At 35.8% G+C, this 20,820-nt stretch overlaps 1 protein-coding gene across 31 annotated transcripts in view; it reads right to left on the bottom strand.

Annotated features, from left to right (window-relative positions):
* The window catches only part of Ptprd (protein tyrosine phosphatase receptor type D), a 2,217,081-nt gene that overhangs the window by 1,551,911 nt on the left and 644,350 nt on the right, over nucleotides 1-20,820 (bottom strand). The window contains exon 1 of one of the 31 annotated variants that reach the window (XM_057783905.1): nucleotides 17,828-17,843. The exons of the other annotated variants lie outside the window; for them this stretch is intronic. The gene's annotated coding sequence lies outside the window, so the exon portion shown is untranslated. Of the gene's footprint in view, nucleotides 1-17,827; nucleotides 17,844-20,820 lie in introns of those variants that run through there. 31 annotated transcript variants of the gene reach the window in all.

Below are 20,820 nucleotides of genomic sequence, written 5' to 3'. Positions count from 1 at the left end.
GGCCCCTAAAGCTCCTGTATTTGTGTGCTTGAAACTGTTGGTGAAACTGGGAAGGTTTAGAAGGTGTGGGCTCATTGGAGAAAGTGTGTCACTGGGGATGGCATTTGAAGTTTCAAAAGACTCAAGATATTTTCGGTGTGTGTGTCTCTCTATCTCCTTTTTATGAATCAGGACCATGATCATGGTGTAAGAACTAAACTGTTCAAGCCACTATGCCTTTGTTCAGCAATAATGGACCACTGAAACCACAATCCTCAAGTTGCATTGGTCAAGGTGTGTTATCACAGCAATAGAAAAGGGACTAAGACAAGTACCCACAAAAAGCAAGATAACTTCAAGATAATTAAACTGAGGGACATTTTCCTTGGGACCTTATTATTTTTCCTTGTGTGTCTGTGTGTGTGTGTGTGTGTGTGTGTGTGCGTGTGTGTGTGCAAGGCAAACTTCTCTCTTGATCTGGAGGGAGTGTTCAGAAAAGCAAACACACAGAAACAAGAAGTACATTTAGTCTACCATTTACTGCAGTAACTGTGTCTTTTCCCTATTGGCTGAGGTTCAACCTAACAATCTTATTCAGTTGGCCAATTTCAAAAGAATTGGCACACAGAAAATGAAGAAGGGGATCTCAGTCACTGTTCCAGCCATCAAATTCCTGGAATGCAGCAGGGAGCCTAACTGTAAACAAAGGCTTTACTAGCTGAGAGGATTAAAATATTTGCATAAAAGTCTTACAAGGTGGGGAAGATAAAAAGATTCAATTCATTGTCCTCAACAAATTTTATAGTATTTTATAGAAAAGACTCATATTTAATAAGTTAATAGCTCTTGTAAGCCCCTGAGAATTGTAAACATTTTTTTTTTAAAACTCATCAAGATGTCTACTCCCTGGTTTGATCTTGGAGTAAGAAACTGCAATATGGAGAGAGGAAGTACCTGTTTAGTAGTGGTAGACTCAATAAGATTGAGTTAGTCTCCTAGTACAAAAAGTTAATTATTCCTTGACCAGTAGTGTTTGTTCTCTCTCTCTCTCCCTCTCTCTCTCTCTCTCTCTCTCTCTCTCTCTCTCTCTCTCTCTCTCTCTCACTGTCTGTCTCTGTCTCTGTCTCTCTGTCTCTCTCTCACACACATACATACACACACACACACACACAGAGCAGTAATAAGGAGGATGAGTAGCTGGAAGGAGGGAAGCCTATGAGTTAGGGAAATTTAGAAATGGAGGAATGGAGAGAGGTAAGAAGTACACAAATGTTATTATGGATTCTGAATATGTAAAAGGTACATGTGATACATAGAGAGCCTGAAGGTCAGCATGCTAAGAGGTACCACAGATAATTAATTATTTGTCCCTTCTGTTAGTGACTATCGAAACTACTTTTTTAAACATTCCTTCACACATTCCTGTGGAATACTCCCTTTTTTCTAAACACTAGAATTTGGGGAAATGAAATTTTCTCTGGGTCTGATTTTCCATATGGCTTCTAGATAAGAAGTGAAGAGATTTAGGCTCCACTTCATTTTTATTTTAAAACAACAGTGAGCATGTATCACTTGACTGTAGGTAAGGCAGCAGTGAGCCAAGACTTGAAGTCTTATATTTGAACAACATTTTTTCTTTTTAAATCGAGAAACAATTATTAAAATTATTATTTAGGTTGTCTAAATAATATACCATGTTGACTTATGTTAATGTCTGCAGAGTCTTTCCCTTGGATTGTTACCAATCCTTTCAATCTTTGGTTAGAATTTCCCATTGAGTATTCTTTTTCATAAAATCTCGATCATTTGATTTTACCAATAAAGATTTAGTAACTAGGTGCTGGGGTGAAAGCCTGCTAGCCCAGAGAGGCAAAGAAAATACCCAGCTGAATTTCCCCCTCCACTGACATCCCAGAATGAACCTGACTCCTACACTACCTCAAAAAGGACTCCTTCAATTCAATGTCCCTCCTTCTATTTCCTGTGTATCTCTCTGTCCGTCTGACTCCTTTTCACTCTCTGTTTTTTCTTAACCATCTTATGCTCACTTGCTGTCAAATGTGTTTGTTCTACCACGTGATCTAGGGTTGACTTTATTCAATCCTGTTTATAATATTCAAGCAGAACACTCTTGGACTAAGGGTGTGTGCTGGGACTGAGTCACACCACAAACAGAAACAGGTTATCCAGCAAATAAGGTAATCTTGGGTCCAAAGTGTGATCAAATATCCTGCAACAGATGGATGTTTAAGACCTTGAAGGTGAGTCAGAATAAGGTCAAAAGAATGACACATTATAAACAATGTCTTGGGGAGCCATGAGAGAGGCCCCAGGGAAAAAGGCAGATAGCCTTTTATTTCCAGTGCATTTTATTCCATGGAAGATTCTTGGTTTTTCAAGACAGGATTTCTCTTTGTAGCTTTGGAGCCTGTCCTGGAATTCACTCTGTAGACCAGATTAGCTTCAGATTCATAGAGATTCACCTGCCTCTGCCTTCCGAGTGCTGGGAATAATGGTGTATGCCACCACCGCCTGGTAATTCATTGGAGTATTCTTGAATGTAATTTTGTGTCTCCTGTGTTAAATGTTTACATGCAATTTATAAGATGTTTTTATTCCTGTTGGATGACAGAACATAGCTATAAAACCTAATTGGATCAATGTACCCTGTATCTGGATATGGTCTTCTTCCATGCTTTCCCAAATATAATTTATAGTACATGGCAAATATTTGTATTTAAATTGGTTGTGAAATTACTAGAAAAGGGCTTCTCTCTTAATATGTAGTATGTGCTTACTGACTTTTATTTACAATTTATTTTTCTGATATGGATCATTGGTTTCTTTTGTATATAAAAGTATGCTGCAATTGAAATTAAGTTGACTACAGAATTGGACTGACGTTCACCTCACACTTTCAGGTTCTCGAATTCCAGGTTCAGCAGACAAGATCTTCATAGGTTGAGTTACAAGCAGACATAGGTGTCTTCTTTTTTTTTCTGTTATTTGTTTGTTTCGGTTTGATTTTGCTTTGTACTATGAAGCCAAGTCAAGAATCTAGTCCTTAAAGGTCACTTGGGCTTGAAAGGATCTTCTGGATGCTCCACTCTTAATTTTCCCAGTTGTTCTTGGTAAGGATAAGTCAATGGTCTTGCTTGACCATAGCTTTGCTTAGGAGCAATTAGGAAATCTTTCTTCTGTGTTGGCATTCCTTCTTATAGTTTTGACATTAGTTGCAGCTCCCTGAATGTTTCATTAAGAGAGACTTCTATTGCTTGCCTGAACAAGAGAAAAACAGTTGATTTTCCATTTTGGGAAACAGTCCACAGTCCTCTGGGAACTTGTTGCCTTTGGGGGGAAACATTATCTCTTTTTATCACACTGACCATCTGATCATATTAATATGACTTCTATATATACTTATTGAACACCCAGAAAGTCATTTATATACCCAATTGGTATTTTTAACTACTGTATATTAAAAAAATAAACAGAAGAAATTTCTAAATTAACTTTGATTACATATATAGCCAGACGTTGCAATTGTTGACCTTTGACCTTAGAAATTTTAATAGAATATATATCATCTCTAAGCCTCATGTTTTGTGCACCTTAAATCATTTAGTCAGACCTTCTTTTCCATTCTAGAAACATCTATTCACCTTAATCTTCTAATATATGTATATATAAAATATATTTTACTAAAACAATATCCTGTTTACACCCTTCTGATATTTTTTTTTATTTGCTGGTTTTCTGTCTTAAAATCATGAGCTGTAATAGCACAAACAAGTGAATTTAATATCTGTTGTAAGAATTTTCTCTTCAAATTTGAGAGACTAAGCAAAATCTATTCTTTCCTGATAAGGTCCCAATGACAAACCAAAGATCAATTTCATCAACATCACACTGGGGAACCAATGAGTTTATTGATCTTACTTATTGAGCATGGGTGAAAGTTTATTGACAGGAGTGTGGGTACCAAGAGCAGACACATTGGAAAGTCTTCACCCAAAGATTCTAATGACTTTCCTGTAGCTATGTAAGTGCAGCATCCATTCTCTAGTCTTTCCTGGTGTATAGATGTTAGCTTCTTCTCTAAACGATGTGACCACCTATAATTAGGGCAGAATCACATAGAACTGAATGGGAATGAGGCTAGATACTCAGTAGGAAGGTCAAATATCTCTCTTTACTCTCCTATCAAAGAACTTAACAATCAACAAGCACCACTGAGGTCAACTTTGTAAGCAGGTACAGTTGATCCTATGAAGATGGCGGTAGTTTGAGGATAATGCTGTGCCTTGCCAACTTAATAATAAAAGAAAAACGGAGTCAAAACTACAGATATAGGATAACGTAATCAATTAATATTACCTGTGTGCATACCGTTAAACTAAGAGGCTTTCCCAGGTAAATCTTAAAGAAAACAGAAAACAGTCTTTATATAGTATATAGAGTCACTGCCATAACTATGCTTTTGTATTTAAATAAGTTTATGTAGCAAATACAAAAAAGAAACAACTACATCAATAATATCACCAAATTGATGTTCACAACCTGTAACTAAACTAAGGAACCTCTGTTAAAACTATTGTGTGTGGCGCTGGAGGGATGATGGCCCAGTAGTTAAGAGCACTTGCCGCTATTGCATGGGAATCAAGTTTTGGTTTCTAGAACACCATATAGTGACCTGTAGAACTCTGTGACTCCAGTTCCTGGAGATTCTAATGCCTCTTTTGACTTCTGTGGACATCAGACATGCATACTATATATAAACAGATATATAAACACAACATTTATATACACAATAAATAAATCTTTTAAAAGCATACATGATACTGCAATTACTGCTGAGAGATTTTTAGACAGATGGACACTCTATCATCTCCATGGGTGAGTATCCCATTAGGTGTTTTAACTATAGGAATCTTTATATACCCTGAAATAAATGATAGTATACACAAAGAGTACTGTTTCTTTATAAAACTGAACCCATTGGTTTACATTGGACAAGAGACTGATTGAGACCAGTAACAAATGACTGTACCCAAAACACTTATCTTTCTTACAGTCTGTTTACGTTTTCCTATGTGAGTGTTATTAACTTTTACCTGAATAGTCAGAACACTTGTTTTGAATGGCCATCCTCTTTTTCACGAGTGGCTGGCAGTTAGCACTAGTAATTGAGGAGCTCAAACCAATCAAGTATTTGCCTTTACAAATGTCCAAACTGGAATCTTCCATGACTAGACCAATACCCACAATAATTTTGCAAACAATAGTAGACAATTGAAAAATTTAGCGATTATTCACTGCCCCCACTTTAAAGACATAATGTTGTAGAACAATATAAAGTAGTCTGTTACTTTTATCTTTTTGTTTATACCCAAGCAATTTCTATGTAATGAGAAACAGCAGGCATTTCTTGATTAATGCCTGTGGGTGGAGGAGATTCCATGTGCAAAGATACAGTGAAGGGAGTCTTTACTGACAGCTACCCATCTGCAAGACCAAAGAAGATGTATTGGAACGTCTTTTAGATCTTCTTTGTTTCCCATTCCAGAGTATCCAGAGCATGGAAAGTTCCTAGCTCTTATTCTTTTTTCAGTAGTGACCATAATAAAAGAGACACCTGCCAGAGTAGTCACTTCACTATTATGGGCCTAGATATCTATATCATATCCTTTTTTCATTATCAGCCATGAAGATGACAGAGTTTGCATTATACATATCTATGGATGTGACTCTTTCATTTCCTGTGATTTTAATGAACTCTCTGTGTTTTGTCTGGTGACTTGAAATGACTGTATTAGTTGGTAAGATTTTTAGCTCTCTTGTGTGTTAAATTTCCAATATTTCCATTAACATTCCCTTTGACCCTTTTCAAATTTATTATCTGTCAATTTCTATTACATTCTCATTCTAGATAGAAGGAAAGCATGATAGCACTTGGGGTGAATCCCTCCTTATAAGATGGCTTTCTGTCTGCCTCCCTGGAATAGAAAGGCCATAATATATCATACCACATAGAATTTTTAATTAAGATACCTATTAGTTAGAGAATGTAGGACACAGAAAACACCTAAAAGCGTTTGGAAGATACAATATCTGGATGTTCTTTTCCTCTAGCTTATTTATGTGTCAGCAACTAGAGAGTGAAAACAAAAGCAGGAAACCAGGTAGACATAGGTGAGCAGCACTCATGAGGCTAAGGAGCTGCAAGTACCTAAGAGAAAATGGGCTTGGGAATTCTAGGCATCAAGATTCAGCACTGCCCCCACTTCCAGCCTCCTACCCAAACATACTAATGGCAATTTACCCCTAGTTGTCCACTGACAGGGGATCCTAATTTTTTAAGAGATCAGGACTGGATTTCTGGATGTTTCTTCATTTATCATTTTTCTCTGTTTAACTTTGAAATAGTTATAAAGTCGTCCTCTCCTTCTTCCACCTTCTCTCTCGGGACCTCAAAGTGAAGTGTGGCTCTACAGCCCCTGCATCTCCAAAGTCCACTCATCATTCTTTGGAAATAGCTGCTGTCTTTAAGTTATTGTCTAGTACTTTATATTACTGGCCATTCCCAGTTTTAGTCAGCGGTGTTCATAATTAAATATTAACCTCCTATAATCCATACCCAAAAGAATCTCTCATTAATTTAATGTATTATAGTCATATTAAGACCCCAATAATGTTCAAAGGAATTTAAAGTTTCTTACAAAAGATGTTTAGCCTTCACCTATATATTAACTGGGCAGCAAGGGCTGTTGATGAGACAGGTTTTCACTCAGTACTTCACTAATATTTTCCTTCATAACTGGGCTTCTGAGAAGAATTTAGGAGGATAAGTAATTGCTACATATTTCAGGAACAGACTACTTCTTGACTTAAATTGCTCCGAAACTAGGGTCTGCATATCCCTGTGCTGAAAACAAAATGGAGTTAAAGATAATTGTGAGTTATGCCTCAGCAGCATATAAATAACACGCTCCGGATTATGAAAGAAAAATTGACGGATACAAATATGATGGAAAGGAATGGGCTGTGATGGTAATGACATGCAGTGGTGCTCATGTCTCCAGTACTAGGTGACATATGAAAAAATTCATTTGGAATTCTGCTTTCCTCTAATGTTTGTGCACTGGCATGCCAAGATTACATCAGTTCTCACAGCAAGATGGTGAACACATCAGCTATCAGCATTTTTTGTTTTTGCTGTTTTTCCAACTCAAGGAATTACTGGAACCATTTATTTATTTAGAATCTAATCAATCACTCCTTGATGTATTAAATATATTGTATGTAATAACATTTATGTAAAAATTCACACATAAAAACCTAAGGTCAGTGATAGGTACTGGCTAATTTTTTTTCTAACTGCATCAGTAATTATAACTGCTTTTGGTTAGCATAGTGGCTGTTTTTCTAATATATTGATGAGGATTTTGGTTTGATAATATGAACTATTCACTTGTGGAAATAAAAGTGATTTATTTTTCAATATCTGATGATTGTGATGCTGGAAAGTGATCAGTCTTTAAAGGATTATATCTTATTCTGAATGAGCATTTTGAAGAAAACCTCTGAGAAAGCTTTAAAGAATTTGAGGTCAATTAGAATAAAAATTACTTTTTAAATTTGTCCCCATGTAATTGATAGAAATTGGAAACATCATGGTGAGGATTGGCCAGGAGGTGAAACAAACACTTAAAATAAATAGCAACACGAAACAGGATGTGAAGTTCACCTTGAGGGTCAGGTGAAGTGATAAGAGGCAGGCAGACTTCAGAAAAACATCTCTGCTTTTCCTGAGAGTTTATTGTTAGCAAATTAGAAGCCGGGAAAAAAAACAAAAAGCAAAGGTGTTTGTGTGGCTGTCCTCACTAGAGCAAGAGCAAAGATTCTAACAAAGAAGTGGGAACCACTAATCCATCCATCAAAAATTCAGTGAATCCATGCAAGCGACTTTTCACCAAACCGTTTAAGAAAAGCTCTTCGCTGTGTCACAGTGGATACAAGAATTAGCCAACATATAACTGTTGAAAAGAGCAATTGATGGAAAGCATGTCAGCCTTGCCAGAGACATAGGTTTTGTGTTGCCTGCACTCAAACTTACTTCTTCCCAGTGAGTGCCAGAGGGGTGAGACAACTGTATAGCCTTTCTAGCTATCATTTACTGTACATACAAATGCGGTGACTAATGCATTAAGTGAGCCTCTGTTAAGTAAATTTCCTCTGCCAATGAAGGAAATGTTGCTCATCTGATGCAAGCATGTGCCTCCCTGTCTCACATAGGGTGATCTGTGGGGAAACAGCAGCTGTTACCAAATGTCTTTATGACTGGGCTTAAAAACAACTAACAATTAACATTCCTGTTCTAGAGTCTCTCTGAATTTCCAATTTTGCAAACTGATATACATGTACATGTGCATAGTTAAAGCTGGGTGTTAATGCAATGAAATAGAAACTTTATAAAGAAATAATTTAAACAGTGCCAATGACTATGATCTTCACTTTTTTTTTTCTAAAAATAAGTTGTGATAACTTGCAGAGAACAGACTGTCAGGTTGTATATTTCCCTAAGGAAGCTCTGTTAAACTCACTACTCTATTTTCACCATCTTAAAACAATTTCTATATCTATCAATGTTTTATACTTATAAATACAACCGAAGTACTCTATACACAATATGTTCTTGTTCTTGGACTTTAAGTATCTTGCAGTTAAATATAACAAAATGACTGCATTCATGAACACACACATTCACTAACATATTACTTTTCTTTTAATTGAAAACAGATTTTTTTTGTACAGTTTATTCTGATTACAGTTTTTTTCTCCCCCAACTTCTCCCAGACCCTCCCGGACTCCCAATTTATTCTCTCCCTACCCCAGAACCTAAACAGGCATCTAAAACATTAAAGTAATATAAAATGACATACGTCTTAGTGAAAATGGCAGTTACTTAGAATCTTCGGAATGGTTCTATAAAAGGGTTGTTTAACTTTATTTTCAGAATAGTTCCCATAGCTTGAATTTTCAGTTTTCTCATATCAAATCTATAGGGTACAATGCAGTGTAGGTGGTTTTGTAGGCTTTTCTTCTCTTCCACGAGTCTGTAGTTTGTTCAGGATGCCTGTGGATTTCATTCATCTTTGTTGTTTTTCTCTTGAATGCTAAGCAAGATTGTGTAAAATTGTAAATAGAATACAACTGTATGGTGCTAATCATCTTTTATTCAGAAACTTAAAATTACGCACTCTAACCTCCTGTGTGCCCTACACTACCAAAGGGTTGCTTTTAGATAATTTCCTATTCTTTTTTTTTTTTTAAATAAAATTATCCTTTCCTTCTTTTATGACTTGGGCAGTGGATTGTGATAAATGACATATTTGGGTTAAGATAAGCATAATATATATCACAATTGTTCTGGCAACTTCTAAAGTTTGGCCATATAGAATTAATTGAAAGGAAAAAGTTTCTCAGCCCCTAATTCCATTAGTAGCACTGTGACTCAAGCTCGAATGAATTCTATGTAATGCAATTATTTTCTATGCCTGGGACAATATAACAGGAGAACTGCCAGCATGTCATTATGATACCGAGGACTTGTCTTAAACAGTGAAAGACCACGAAATACACACAGGAGAATAATAGTAATATGAAAGACACAAGAGAACACTTACTTGCGTTTTAAAAGCTGACGAGAAACCTGTCTTCTGGTTCAACTTTAGTTGGCAAATTGTATTGGCATTTATACTACTCTCTGTACACTTAAAACTGTTAAAATTCACAGAGCATTGAACTGTATTTGGTAAATTCACACATATGAAATGTGTGTATGGTTATTAGAAAAAGCACGTGCATGTGTGTGCACGTGCGCACACATACACACACACACACGAGGTCAATCTATCTAGACAACCAAATTTGCAATGACAAGATTGTCTTGAGTATTCATTTATGTTAAAAGCCGCGTTATATTTCATGATCATCACACAGTTCGTATTTAAAGACGTGGTGTGACTACAGAATGATTATACAACTACAGGCATCAGGGCAATCAGAATTTTGACAAAGGTCTCTATGTGTACTGGGAGAAGTTTTGCTTTCCATAAAGAGTTATAATAATATCCCAAGAATGAAACAGAAATTCTTATTATCTTATGAAGCAAAATAGGGTTTATGACAACCCTAAATACATGTTACAAATTTGAGCAAAATCATTCTGCTTAGAATCTACATATGTGCTTTAGTTGCTAGAGTTTTTGTTTAATCATTCCAGAATTTATTATTTTAACACGAACAAAACTATGGTAACTGAGGGCGTAGATTCTTTTTTTGTTTTGTAGATAATGTAGTGAGAGCTGTGGAAGTGAATTCAGAGGAGGTTTGCATGTACGGTTCATCACTTAGCAGTTTTGTGGATTATCTTAATGAAGGTGCTTAAACATAATGTACCTTATTTGCTTTGTATGTAAACCATGAGCTAAGATACTGTCTGTGCTTTTATCATCTGCTATAAAGAGCAGTAAACGCAGTCCTTACCAAAGCCTCAGGCACAGAGCGCAAAGCTAACGCGTGTCATTGCAGACTTTACAATCAATGCCTGGAATGCAGTGCATGTTCAGCAGAATCTAGATTTTTGTTTTGAAGTTTGCTCTCTGTCCATGCTGGGCAGTGTCGGTGAGCTAGATCGTCTAGTAAGTAATATGATCAAGACTCATGTGTAAATGACTCAACTCTACAGGATGAAAGCTGTGTTGTGAAGTTATGACATTTGGTAGCTACTTCTGATTATTGGTATAGTAACACAGAACTGGCTCATCAGAATGTTATTAAATTGTCATGTGAGGGAAATTTATGTTGTAACCATTATAGTTAACATTGGGGGTTGTTGAGCCAGGGGCTCCAGACAGGTCACTAGGTTGAACAGATTGTCCTTGAACTCGTGATAGTCTTCCAGCCTCAACCTCCCAATTGTGGGACTACAGTCAAGTGCACTTTGCCTGCTGCTGTTACTGACATCATCTTGCTCTATAAATCAACACAAAATACATTGGAATAAAACTACAGTATCCATGTCAGCGACGATAATTGGTTTAAATGACCATGAACAAGCTTCGTATCATTTGGGTTTTAGTTCTTTTTGTTCTGAATTCTTAGTACTTCACTCCTTATACTATCTTAGTGCCCTTTTATAGTTAAATACCATGTGTACATGTGTGTGTGTGTGTGTGTGTGATGTATGTGTGAGGTCAGAGTAAAATCTTTGGTGTCTTTCCTCAGGTGCCATATATTTTGTTTTTAGTTTCAGTTTTTAAAATGGAGCCCATAATTGGCTGAAAACTTAACTAATTATCAGGTCACTTTGGCACACCAGTATACCTCTGGGTTCTTCCTATTTCTCCCTTCCCAGTGCTGGAATTAGAGTTTTGCCTGGCTCGTGGTACATGGGTGCTGAGAAATGGGTTGAGGTCTTCATGCTCATACAGCCGATGCTTTGGTGCCTCAGCTATGTCCATACCATACCTCAGCTATGTCCATACCTCGACATACCATTTTAACTTTATTTCTTCTGCATGATCCCAACTTTAGACTCCCCCTCTTCCTTCTAACTAGCTTTAAGATTTTGTCACCTCGAACCCGAGCCATCTCTTTCAAGTCAACCCCATCGACTCATGTTGATGGATCATCATCCCCTAAACTCCATCTCAGCCCAACCTCCCTTTCAGCTGGAAAGTCCATACCCAGGGAGACTGTCTTCCATCTGCCTTACCATTTCAGTAGAAGCTTTTCTGAGAGTTCACGAGCTGGCTCAGCTTCGAACTTTTCAGAGGCTGTGAACTGCACCTGTGCTTCAGGGTACTCACACCCAGAACCCTAGCAGCCCATTGTTCTACTTGACTCTCATATCAGCACAAAGACATTGCTGCCGACCGACTGCAACTGATGGAAATGGAAATTACATACTCTGCTAATGCGCAGTATATTACAGCTCAGTGATTTGAAATTTGAAAGTTGGTATTTCATGTAAATACTAAATGGAAAGGGGGCAGTGGAATATTGTGTGGGTTCAGGTGCTTGTGTGACCCAGTGTTAATTATCTAACCGGCCTGAGCTTCTTTCTTCATTACTGTAGCATCTGTAAGATGGTTATATCTGTTTGAATGACGACCTTATTAGGATTGCTGTCAGAATTGAGTTTCACAATGATTATAAAAGCCCTTCATGAATAAAAGCGTATGCCCCAATGCAACTTGGCTTGCCTCATAAGCAGTAACTGTAGTCCCCTGCCTTTGTCTTGGTCTAGATGTCTGTGTTCCCACCCCAAGCAAATATCCTTTCTTCAAAATACGGCATTTAGAATTTAAAACATAAGCAATGATGTTAGTCTCTTTCCGAAGGACTCTTAAACTCTGTTAAATTTTCCCATTTAAACTATGACAAACCTAAGGTGTTGAGGTCTTGCTCCTTTAAATTGTGGCATGTCTAAAACCCTCACTGTTTGAACGGACACTGTGCAGTCATATTGAAAAATTTTAGAAAGCAATACAATTTGTCTACTTCAGCATTTTTGTGTTTTGTGTCATTTGCACACCACTTTTCAAGCTGGTTTATCTTGTCTAGATAATCTGTGCTATAGCTATTTCAACTTTGAAATTACTACAAAGAAGTAATTGATCCTCTGCTTCAATATTCCTGCTGTTTCATTAGCTCTCTTACAATTCGGAAGAAATCTATTTCTCACTGATGTTGAAAAAATATAACAAGGCCACAGCAGGGAGGCACTAGCTTCATTAAAGACCATTATTACAAAAACAAAATGATCGAGGGCAAATTGTTTCTGGCCTTGTGGTCCTGGTCCTGCAGCCCACATTAATCTGTGCCTTTGGAACCACAGTCAATTTGTTATCTTTTCTTTATCATTCACTTCCCATTGGCAGCCCCTGGTGGTGCTAGGCTTGTCAATCCACAATCCCGCAGATTTCTTCTTCCGTTGATTAAAAACAAGCTAAGCTTCTTTGGAAGTGAGGGCTAAAGTATGTCAATAACTGAATTAATTTTTGCTTTTCAAAATTTCAGAATGCTGGGTTCCAGTGAACGTGGATGCCAGTATTATTTAAAGAGTGATTGAGCAGAGAACGCATAGACATTTTGACCCACTCAGGCTTCCATCTATCATGGGAGCCTATAACAAGAGGCTGGCAAAGAAGGATTTAAGATAGATAATCAGTGATTGCTCTATTAATCTAGTTTAACTGATACTAAAATCTGACAGAGCGAATTACAAGTTGCAGGCAGTAACGCTTATCAATTCATTACTACTTTCGAGGCTCTCCTATGCTTTCTTTCTGCCTTCAGCTTCTGGCAAAGGACAGCCTTTTACAGTTCAATTTCTCAGTTTATTTTTGACTGCTTTTAATTAAGTTTGATGGCCTGCTTCTGCACTACTGAAGTTATTGGAGTTGCAAAGCACTTTGCTGTTATAATGATAGCTCCCTTGATATCTGTTCATTATTAACTGCATTTCGAAAGTGCTGCTCTCAACTCTCATTTTATAAATATTTAAATAACTGTGAATTTCTATAACATAAATACCCATGCACAAAAGGCCAGGATTTTATTGCCTATTTAATAGGTTAGACAGAGTAAAGTAGAAGCCTTTTCTGCACTGTCATGTCTGATGTTAACTGGGAATGTTCTGAAATCCCACCAAATAGAGAGCCCCAATCAAATAGCATCAGCATATTTAAACTAACAATGATTGGTGACCTAAGAGAATATGGTAGTCACATATATTAACTATAGTAAACAGCTCTGAAAAAAGAATGAGTATTTTATATCAATAAATCTTGAGATTTTAAAAGTATTTTAGGAAGCTGTTTGAGCAGATCAAGGAATGTTTTATCAGTTTCAAAAATTTCAATTACCAGCACATATTGACCATATTCTTTAAAGTAAATTTTCTTTACCTTATTTTTTTTTCCTTTTCTGTCTGACATTTTCCCAACGTCCCTTCTTTCATTTTAATGTATGGGTCTTCAAACAAATGTTTTATGAAAACCACTTATTTTTGTTGTTCTTACCAGTTTGTTATATTATGCCAAATAAATGTCTTGGGAGGAGGGTGCGTAGTGTTTTTGCTTTATTTACAAGTAAGAATTCTGTAGTCTTTTATTTGCATCTCTTATTGCAGGTCTCTGTGTTAATCACTATCTACTGCAAAGAGAAGCATCTTAGATAAGGACTTCTTGGAATAAATCAATGGAATATTTGAAATAAATGGTTCCATTGATCAATGTATATGGTCATTTGAATAGGAATGACCCCTACAGACTCATATTTGAATGCATGGTCTGTAATTACAGCTCCAGGGTATATTGTGCTCTCACAGACAACTGCAAAATAATAGCAAATGTGTACAAACACACACACACGAAATAAAATAAAAAAAATACTGAAACTGTTTATTGTGGAATGTTCTTCTGTATATGTGTTGCTTTTATTCGCTAATGAATAAACCTGCTTTGACCTTGGCAGGGATCCCTCCCTCCCTCCCTCCCTCTCTCTCTCTCTCTCTCTCTCTCTCTCTCTCTTTCTCTCTCTCTCTCTCCATATGGAGACTATCAGAGTCAGAGAGATGCCATGTAGCTGATGAAGGATAAGGACATACCAGAACCTTAGGAACATTACCAGAAGTCCCCAGCCTTGTGGCAATATACAGATTGATAGCAATGAGTTAATTTAAGATTTAAAAGCTAGCTAGTAATATGTTAGAATCATTATCTAAATAATGTTGTAATTAATAAAGTTTTGGCATGATTGTTTGGGGTTGGACCAAAGAAACAAAAGAGAAATCTCTGTTTACAAGATGGCACCCAACATGGGGCAACTACAGCCACATAAAACCTGAGAGAGATTGAGAAGGAATCCTAGATACAAAATAACAAAGTTAAGTACAGCTTCTCAGTAGCTGCATTTTTTTTGAGTGGGCTCTGCTTGCTAGTGGCAAGCAGAGGTACAATTTCTTTAAGAGAAGGCTTCCAGGTTCATGTTGGCAGCACAAACACCTTTCAAACAGCTCTGACTATTTCAGGAGGCCTGCAATTAAATGGAGTCTATAAGTACCATGTTACAAATTACTTAATAACAACATAGACCTGCTGCATCCCTGGAGCTGGAGCAGTGAGTATGGCTCGCATGTTGAACTAGGTGTACCAAACAGCCAGGGCAATGGAGTTGGTCATAGTCATGCCTGCTTAGTATTAAAAAAAATGTGCTCCTGGTCAGAAAAGAATTTTAGTTATACAGTAGGACAGAATCAGGCAAAAATAAAGCTGTGAATGGGTCACAGTGTGCTCAAAAAATTATATGTAAGCATGGAAGAGAGAAAAAAGTATAGACAGTTATAAAAAGAAATAAATAGTTTAAAAAATAAAAATTTCTTTAAAGAGACAGTAAAATAATATAAAAGAGTAAGCACAGTCAGTCATAGGTTGAAGGAGTAAATAAAATAAGCCACATACAGATGGAAACCACACAAAGAGTCTGTATTTTGTATATTATTGTGTTTTCTTTAAATTTCTTCGCTGTGAATGAGTTAACTATAGAGAGACATTTCATTGTACAGGATGCTAAGCTAAACAACATATATATTTTCAAGGTATCTTGACTTCAAAATTTGAGTCTATGGCTATGTTACTTTGGAAAAGAGGTTCTGCTTTTGCTTCCACAGAAGATGAAAATCTGTGGATTCCTTTCAGGATAATGTTATTAGATGGAACAAGACCACTAAAAGTTCTCTGTGAATCCTAAAAATATGCCTACTTTGCCCAACAAAAAACAGAAAGCAGTTGGGAACAGGCAATACCAATATTCTCAAAATGATTTGTTCATAAATGTTTGCTCTCATTTAAAGGGGGGTATGATATAGAGATGGATACTTTGCATTGGTATGGACATACAAATTTAAGGTCAGTTTTCTTACACTGTGTATATGTATTTCTGCTCTTGTTTAAGGTATTGTGCTCATGTAGCTCATTTAAAAATGTAATGTATAATGCAGCTTAATAGATAGTCATTTATATTAATCAAACTTGTAATTGCATTAGTTAGGTTTTCTAGATATACAGAAATACATTTCAGTTAGACAAATATTCTTCAGCATATCAAAGACCTATAGAATATGGCCTTTAAAAGGTTGGAAGACTTTAGACTTTTCTCAACAGTGAGACATGTCTGCTTCTGGCAATACCAAATACTTCAGGAAGGATGATAAGCATTGATGAAACCTGTTATATAATTTGCCTTCAGTGTGACAAGGCTAGCCATTTGGGCAAGAAACTGCTCTTGCCTGGGCTGCTTTTTGGTATTCTGTATCAACTGGACATACAGAACCCACAGAAAAGTAAGTGATAAATTTTCCAAAACACAGGATTATCCTTCAGGATTCCTGCTTCGCAGACAAAACTTCCAGACATTCTAAAGGACATAGATGAAAACAACTGATAAACTTTTCTATTACAAGGCAGGATAGATCTACAAATTTTCTGCTTCATGGGAAAGTCTACTAAATACTATGGGTCTTTAGGCTGAAGAAGGATGCCCCAACATTACTGAAGAACTCTGGGTGACTTTTCCAGGCAGCAAGATGTCTCTGTCAATTCTAGAACTTTATAAGTTACTTACAATGCATTTCCTGTTTACTTAGGTAATAAAATATCCTTCTGGGGTCTTTGAAGAGTTGAAGACAAATAGTTACAGTTTTCCTTAGTTATGATAAAAGATAAATTAGATATAAAACTTTAGACTCACAAGTATAGGATGGATGATAGAGTGTTTACCTTAATTTGTCAAATGTAAATAGACTAAATATTATAACTACAATTGTTGCTTGATAGCTGTTTTGTATCTATAATTTTACTCTGTTGAAATTAAGACCTTCCCTTTTATTTAGAGAGAGAAAGTAAGATTATGTGCAATTTCCTTGTGTGTATGTGTTGCTTTTATTGGCTAATGAATAAAGCTGCTTCAGCCTGTGGCAGGGCAAAATGTAGTCAGGCTGGAAGAGATTAGGTGGAGTCAGAGAGACATCATATAGATGTTGATGCCAGAACCTTAGAAACCTTACCAGTAGGACACAGACTTGTGGCTATACATAGACTAATGAAAATGGGTTAATTTAATATGTAAGAGCTACCTAGGAATGTGCTATAGGCATTGGCCAAGCAGTACTGTAATTAATATAGTTTCTGCATGATTAATACAGTCTGGGTGGCCTGGAAATGAGATCAGTCTCTGCTTACAACTATTTCAGTAGTTTCTCCCTTTCAAGACCAACCAAGAACACACATTCACATATTCTTTTAATTTGACAGCAATTAACTACTTTAAGTCATTTTTGCCTCTAAACTTGATTCTTAGATAAACGGTCTGCTCCTTTGAATGACAATAAAAATATTTGTTAAAAAATACATAACACTTGAAATTTAATACAAGGATTTTTACAGATGTTAATTGATTTAGAGAACAAGATAACATAGATCTTATGAGTAAATTAAAGCACATAGGCCTGAAAAGACTACCAAATCCCAAGTTCTGAGTTTTATACATGGCAGAGCAAGTATTTGAGCCCAGGTCAACAGATATACTATGGATCATATAATTTTCATGTTTAGCATTTATTTGCCCTGTTATCCTTCTAGTTTCCACTAAGAATGATTGATTTTCATATATATCATATGCCTGATGGAGAGATATATGGACAAGCATGCAATGAATCATCATAAGCTGCTTACTAATGATACAAAAAGGAAGGGTAATGATAGAACTGCAATTTGCTTACAGGTGTAGCTTTGTGTGTACTGAGGACAGGATGGTATACCTCTATGGAAAGATTATCTTTCACATTCTTCTCTGAGCTGTTCCAGACCTGATGCTAAAGAGGGCAGAAAGAAATGAGTAGAAATGAAAGAAATGAGGGCTACACACATTCTGATGGGGGATTAACTATACTTATGACTAAATTTGGATTGAAAAGGTATAGAGAATTTGTAAGGAACATGATCTAATTGTGTCTTTTTATGGATGGGGGAGTAAAGTGGAGGGGAGAAGGGGACACAAATTTGACTGACAGCTTCCATGTTCAAAAACCTCATCAACAGGGACAGGATTCAGTTCTGAAGCAATAAAATGGTCTAAGAAGTTCTGTGACATGAAAACTGTCTACAAGAATACCCAGGGTTAAACAATTAAAGGCAAGGAATCCTAAGTAAGACTTTCTAACAAGGGATACATGCAACAAGTATTTAATAAAGATAACATTTTATTTTTTAGAGATCAACATTGGTGAAGGAAAGCTTAAGATATCTGTAATTTGCTAATATCGGAGTAACACAAAATTAGAGCTTAGATAAGGTTATAGATTTGAGAATATGGAAGTCTTTAGTGGAAGAACAAAATATGCAAGGCAATTTATAAAATATACCATGTACACTTCTGAATTTATATCAAACATAGAATATTGATAAGTGATATACAGTAAAACTCCAAATGGTAAATTGATGTGAACAACACTGTCAATGGAGAAGACAGGAACACTGGTAGTTAGCTCTCTCAGATGTATATGCATTCAGCCTATTTGTTTAAAGCCTATTATCTTTAAAAGAACAATGCAAAAATGAGCCTTCAATTAATTCTGTTTCCCTAGAAGCCAACTCTCACAACTTAAGTTAAAGCATAGCTGTAATCTTAAATTATGCACTCTTTGATGCTCCTTTTCCAAAATTAATGCATGTGTTTTCTGATAATAATTTTCTGAAAACAGAAAACATATGATAAAAGAACCTTTAAAAATGAGTTTCTAAAATAGTGAATGCAAGATACAGGTATTTCTTGATAAACAATTATGTTAAGAGTATAGTGTTGTCTGGGTCAGTTGGAGTCATTGACTTAATCACTTGTAAAATTTTGTTAAATATTTCCATAAAGTAACTCTTTTTTTTTTTTTTTTGGTTTTTCGAGACAGGGTTTCTCTGTGGCTTTGGAGCCTGTCCTGGAACTAGCTCTGTAGACCAGGCTGGTCTCAAACTCACAGAGATCCACCTGCCTCTGCCTCCCGAGTGCTGGGATTATATAAAGTAACTCTTGTACCTTTGCTACGTGATGTTTCTGCACTGTTTAATAAATATAGATTTCAGCTTTTTTTAGGGACAGACACACTCAAAAAGCATAACAGAAAGACAGTCTCTCTCTCTCTCTCACACACACACACACATACACACACACATACACACACACATACACACACACATACACACACTCATACACACACATACACACACATACACACACATACACACACACATAGACACACACACATACACACACATACACACATACACACACATAGACACACACACATACACACACATACACACACATACACACACATACACACACACTCCTACACACACATACACACACATACACACACATACACACACACTCATACACACACATACACACACATACACACACATACACATACACACACATACACACACACATACACACACACACTCATAAAGCAGGCACAGGTTCAGTTTCATACAACAGACACACACAAGCAGATGGAAATGAATTCAAATCTGGGCTACACTCACATATCATTGGTGACTCTGTGCTTATTATTAATGTTTCTAAACTGACATTTCCGTACTTTGTGTGAGAAATCTTTAATGTGTTCACCCATTCAATGAAAAATATTATTTAACACATGAAGTGAAAATCTTTATACAAGCTTAAAATATATATTAATATTCACATTTATACAACAGGTATCACTTATTCTGTAAGTTACCACAAAGCAAAAAGTATGTAATCTATGGGTTCCTAATGTAGATTTTACCCACATGTTCAATGTTTGTAGAATTTACATAGTACTTAGATAGCAGCACAAAAGGTTATTTTCGAATAACAAAATAACATGTAAATATATATTGATTTCATATACAAATATGCCATTTTGCTGCAATTCTTTGAAATCTTTTTAGTGTCTCTGGAAATTAAAGTTACCTTTTCATTATGAATGAAGTTAACCATGAATTTTCTAAATAAAGAAGTTTTTGATTACAGAATATATAGATTAAAAAGGCAAAAATAAAAATAGAAAATTAATCAATATATATTTTAAGAATATATAACCTTATGTGTTGCTATATATTATTAATTATATAGTCTATTCATATTATATATAATTGGATTTATATATGCCATTAAAGTCAATTTACTATACTGATACCTTTTCCATTTTTTTATATACATGAAAAAATATTAAACTCCTCATTTTTCTTCTTCATAAATATACCTGCTTCTTCTCATTATGGAAGCGTTTCTTTAAAATGTGTGTTTTTAAGTTGTATAGATTTTTTCTATAAGAAATCATCAATCTATAAGTTCTATATGAGCATCCTTGAGATGTTCATAATTTTTAAAGCCATTAAAACAGACTGTAAGAAACACCCTATCATTTAAATTTTTTCAGACATTTCTAATTATTGTCTTACCTTCAATCACTACATATAGATTTGCTGTGTCAAACAAGAAAGGCACATTAAGAAACTGGATAAACAGACCAGATGTTTACTGTACACTTTGGAGCTTTCTGTAACCCTGTCCCTAGTATATTTGATTGTTTTCTTTTCCTTTCTTTCTTCACCCTTGAAAATATTTAAAGCTGAGAATCAATGGGAATTACATACAAAATATAAAAATTTTGAAGATTGCTATATAGGTTTTACAAAGCATATAATGTTTTTAATTACGTTATTAATATCA

Source organism: Chionomys nivalis, chromosome 11 (genome assembly GCF_950005125.1).
Source record: "Chionomys nivalis chromosome 11, mChiNiv1.1, whole genome shotgun sequence".
Classification (NCBI taxonomy): Eukaryota; Metazoa; Chordata; class Mammalia; order Rodentia; family Cricetidae; genus Chionomys; species Chionomys nivalis.
Note: the sequence above shows the minus strand (reverse complement) of the source record. Positions and strands in the feature narration are given on the sequence as shown.